Source organism: Humulus lupulus, chromosome 1 (genome assembly GCF_963169125.1).
Source record: "Humulus lupulus chromosome 1, drHumLupu1.1, whole genome shotgun sequence".
NCBI classification, from domain to species: Eukaryota; Viridiplantae; Streptophyta; class Magnoliopsida; order Rosales; family Cannabaceae; genus Humulus; species Humulus lupulus.
This window is the reverse complement of record NC_084793.1, coordinates 127695447-127700491: the sequence shown is the minus strand read 5'-3', so window position 1 is coordinate 127700491 and position 5045 is coordinate 127695447.

Genomic DNA, 5045 nt, shown 5'->3' with positions numbered 1-5045 from the left:
CCACCACAATAATCATAATCGCGAAAGCCACCAAATCTGCAGGACCAATTTCCCTAATTGCCCCAAGTGTTCACACAAATATTTAGAAGGTTGTCAGGCAGGCCACCTAAAAAAAAAGATTTCCCACAGTGGAGAGTGGGAGCGGGGCAAGGAAACAATAGCAACCTAGTGCTGACTAGAGTCTTTGCTTTGACTCAAGGGGAAGTAGCCAACAGTAATACCATCGTCAAAGGCCAACTCCCTATTTCTCGTATGATATGTAGAGTCCTTAATGATTCTGGAGTGACTCACTCTTATGTTGCTATAAATGTAATTGATAAACTGGGATTTCCTTGTAAGCTATTTGAGCGTAGTTATAGTACCATGTTACCAGTGGTAGACAATATGTCATCAACTAGGTGGTTACATTCTACTTCCATAGTAGTTGAGGGTAGAGAGTGCCCAGCAAAGCTCATAAAGTTAGACATACCAGATTATGATGTTATACTTGGCATGGACTGGTTTGTCAAATATGGAGCAAAGATAGACTATCGGAGAAAGATAATAAAGTTCATACCTGAGGAAGGGGAACTCTTTTCTTTTTAAGAGAAAAGTGATAGGTTTCCGCACACCCGTCGTGTCTGTGCTAGAAGCTTGGAACAAGGTGCAGCATGGGTGTTCTACATTTTTGGCAAACGTGGTGGATAAGTCTAGAGAGACCGAGCTAAAACCAGAGAATGTTCACATTGTTTGTGAGTTCCCTGAGGTGTTTCCCGAGGACTTACCTCGTTTACCCCCGGACAGAGAAATCGAATTGTGATCGAATTTACAGCAGAAACAACACCAATATCCAAACCACTCTATCGAGTGGCACCTGTAGAGTTGAAAGAACTAAAGACCCAGCTACATGAATTTTTGGATAAAGGGTTCATACAACCTAGTCATTTGCCATGGGGAACACCAATTCTATTTGTGAAAAGAAAGACAGAAGTATGAGAATGTGCATCGATTACCAAGAACTCAATAAGGTCACCATTAAGAACAAGTATCCTTTGCCTAGGATAGATGACCTCTTGATCAGCTACAAGAGGCAGCGATGTTCTCAAAGATTGATCTACGATTCGGGAACCATCAGTGAAAGATGAAGGAGTGAGATATTCCCAAGGTGACATTCAGAACCCGCTATGGGCACTATGAGTTCTTAGTGATGTCTGTTTGATAGACTAATGCCCCAGTGACATTCATGGATATGATGAATAGAATATTCAAGGAATTCTTAGACAAGTTTGTAGTGGTGTTTATAGATAACATCCTAATCTACTATAAGACTAAGGAAGAGCATGAAGAGAATTTGAGACTGATGCTCAGCAAACTTCGAGAACATCAACTTTATGCTAATTTTTATAAATGTGAATTCTGGTTAGAACAAGTAACTTTCCTAGGGCATATAGTGTCCAAAGATGGAATAACAGTGGACCCAGCTAGGATTGAAGCCATAAGGGATTGGTAGCAACCCAATAATGCCTCTGAGGAACAAAGTTTCTTATGGTTAATGGGTTATTACCGAAAGATCATTGAGGGCTTTTTCAAGGTCGCAACGCCCTTGAACAATCTGACCCGTAAGTAGCAGAAGTTCACTTAGACTAAGAAATGCGAAGAGAGTTTTCAGAAAATGAAAGATAAATTGATCTCAACAACTAGTCTTTATGTTTTCACCGAAGGGGAAAAATTTGTGGTGTATTGTGAATGCATCCAAGAATTTCTTGGGGTGCGTGCTGATGAAAAATGGAAAGGTAGTGGCTTATGCCTCGAGATAGCTCAAGGATTATGAACATAGGTATCCTACACATGACCTGGAGCTGGTAGCAGTAGTTTTCGCACTCAAGGTATGGAGACACCACCTGTTTGGAGACAAGTGTGAAATTTGTACCGATCATAAAAGTTTGAAATACTTCTTCACGTAGAAAGAATTGAATATGAGGCAACGAAGGTGGTTAGAACTAGTAAAAGACTATGATTGTGAAATTCTATACTACCAGGGCAAGGCCAATGTAGTGGCTGAGGCATTGAGTAAGTGGGGACATGGAAATGTCTTTGTGCAGAGTATAATAAATGCACCATTGCAGAGAGGGATCATCAATGCTGGAATAGAGTTGGCAATCTGAGGCCTAGCAAATCTCACCCTACAGTCCACCTTGCTTGATCAAATTAGAGAAGGGTAGTAGGTAGATGAAGCTCTAGTGAAGCAAGAGGCTTTGGTACAAGAAAATAGTAACACTGACATCTCAATGTCCAAGGGAGGGTTAGTGCGATACAAGAATAGAATCTGTGTTCCTAATCATGATGAGATTAAGATGAGTATTATGAAAGTGGCGCACACGACACCCTATTCCTTACAACCGAGATCTGCAAAGATGTACCAAGACCTAAGGACTTTATATTGGTGGTCAGGGATTAAGAAAGATATCGGTGAGTTTGTCACCAAATGCCTAACTTGTAAGCAAGTGAAGGCAGAATATCAAAGGCCAGCAAGGTTTCTACAACAACTTTACAGTCCATAATGGAAGTGGGAGGAAATATTAATGCATTTTGTGGTAGGGTTACTTAGGACAACAAAACAGCATGACATTTCTTGGATAATAGTGGATAGACTCACCAAGTCTGCTCATTTTCTTACCAGTGAAGACGACTTATTTAGCGGACCAGTACACAAAATTGTAAGTTAGCGAGATAGTGAGACTTCATAGGGTACCAAAGTCGATTATCTCTGACAGACGGCCAGTATTTACGTCAAACTTTTGGAAGGGATTATAGAAGGTTGAAATTCAGTATTGCTTTTCACCCCTAGACCGATGGGCACTTTGAAAGGACTATTCATATTTTAGAAGATATGTTGAGATGTTGTGATTTGGACTTTTCAGAATCTTGGAGCTGATACATACCCCTTATGGAGTTCTCCTATAACAATAGTTATCGACCCACTATTGAGATGCTTTATGGGTGCAAGTGTAGATCTCCCTTGCAACGGGATGAGGTTGGGGAGAAGCAGAGTTTATGCCTTGAGGCTATTAGGGAAGTCAGTGAGGCTATTGAGAAAATTCACCAAAGGATGCTTACTGCTCAAATTAGGCAGAAGAGCTACACAAACCATAAGAGAAGGGACATCGAGTTTTCAGTCGGAGAATTTGTATTCTTGAGAGTCTCGCGCAATGAAGGGGGTTATGCATTTTGGGAAGAAAGGGAAATTGAGCTCGAGATTTATAGGTCCATTTGAGATTTTGGACAAAGTTGGGAAAGTTGCGTATCGTTTAGCACTTACCCCAACACTAGCCGAAACACATAACATCTTTCATGTATCGATGTTGTGTAAGTATGTATCGGACCCTTCTTATATTTTGAGTTACTGAGCCATTATAGCTGAAGCAGGACCTGGCTTAGGATGAACATCTTGAGCGTATCATCAAAGAGGGAGTCAAGGAACTGAGATCCAAAAAGATTCAATTAGTTAAGGTCATGTAGAAGAACAATATGAAAAGAGAAGCAGCATGGGAGTTGGAGGAAGATATGAGAGAAATCCTGAATTATTTGGTAAGAAAGAATTTCGGGACGAAATTCCTTTTAAGGATGGTATATTGTAGCGCACTAATTTTTTTATTTATTTTTATTTGTGCGCATTATTATTTTTATTATTAATTGTTAAGTGTTAGAATTTTATTTTTATTGTTTGAATTGCTTGGTAGAAATTATGTGAATTGTTTGTTTTAATGGTTTTATTTTGTGAACTTTCTTAATGCTTTGGATGTGTGCATTAAGGTGCATGAATAATAGAGATAGTCTTGAGCACTTATGTGTGTGCATGTGCATGGTATGCATGTTGAGCATGCATTAGTTTCCATGCATAGTAATTTTTATTTTCCATTTATTTATTTTATTAATTAAGAAAAAAGAAAAATAGGAGAAGTAAAGAGGGAATATTGTAGAAGGCTTTTGTTCACACTAGTGAGAAATGAGAAACAAATGGTAAGAAGAGAGTTGCCTTTTCTTTTGAGTTCCCGTAACTTTGGACTCATCCTCAATAAAACAGCCATAACTTGCGCTGTAGATATCTGATTTAGGCAAACTTGGTACCATTAGAAATCTAATTAAATTATCTACAACTGTATAGAAATAATATTTTTCTAAAATCGTGGTGTAACCAGGTCAAAAATGGGTCTAAAGTTACAGGATGTTTGGGTTACAAAAACCCCACTTCGAATTTTCATTCTTATTTTTCCCTTAACCTAGCTATCACCTATAAATAGGTCCTTAAGTCTCTTTTATAAATTTGAAACCCTAGTCGCTCATCTAAAGAACAGAAGGAAGAGAGAGAGAGAGCTTGAGAAAGAAAGAAAGGAAGAGGGAGAGAATAGAGGGCTTCAAAATCCCTAAGGTAAGCTTTGAGATTCATAGTTTTCTTCTTCTTCTCATCCTTCTTCTTGATTCTAAGTATTTTGGGATGCAATGGTGGTGATAGGTTTAATTTCACAAGGACCTAGAGAGGGTGTTTGATAGATAATCGACCTGCACATACAATGGAAAGATTTTCTTTTGATTTCTTATGTTTGATTGATGGAAATTAGGTTTTGGGTTGGTCTAATGGTTTGGTGATCATACAAGGGTGTTGGAGCTATCAATCAAAATGAGAGGCCTTTAGATTTCAACACTTTGGTGTACTCACGGTGAGGAAGGACCTTGTTTTGGTGTTATATTGTTCTTGGGTTCACCTATGTCAATGTTGTATTAGATGCGTTAGTGTTCTTGTATGAATTGAGTTTTTTTTTATTTTGATGTTTTCGTCCTTGTTTGTGATATTGATAATATTGGTTGATGTTTGGCAAGAAATGTTATGTTTAATCTTTAACATTGAGGAGTTGTTTTTTTAGTCTAGAGGTTGTTTATTGTTATTGAATTTATCTTGATATTAGAAACATGATAATATTGGTTTTGATGTTGTGTCTTTTAGGGTTTCAAAACCCTTGTGAGAATTATTATCCTATTTGAAAGATTAATTTTTGGGTTTTGAGCAT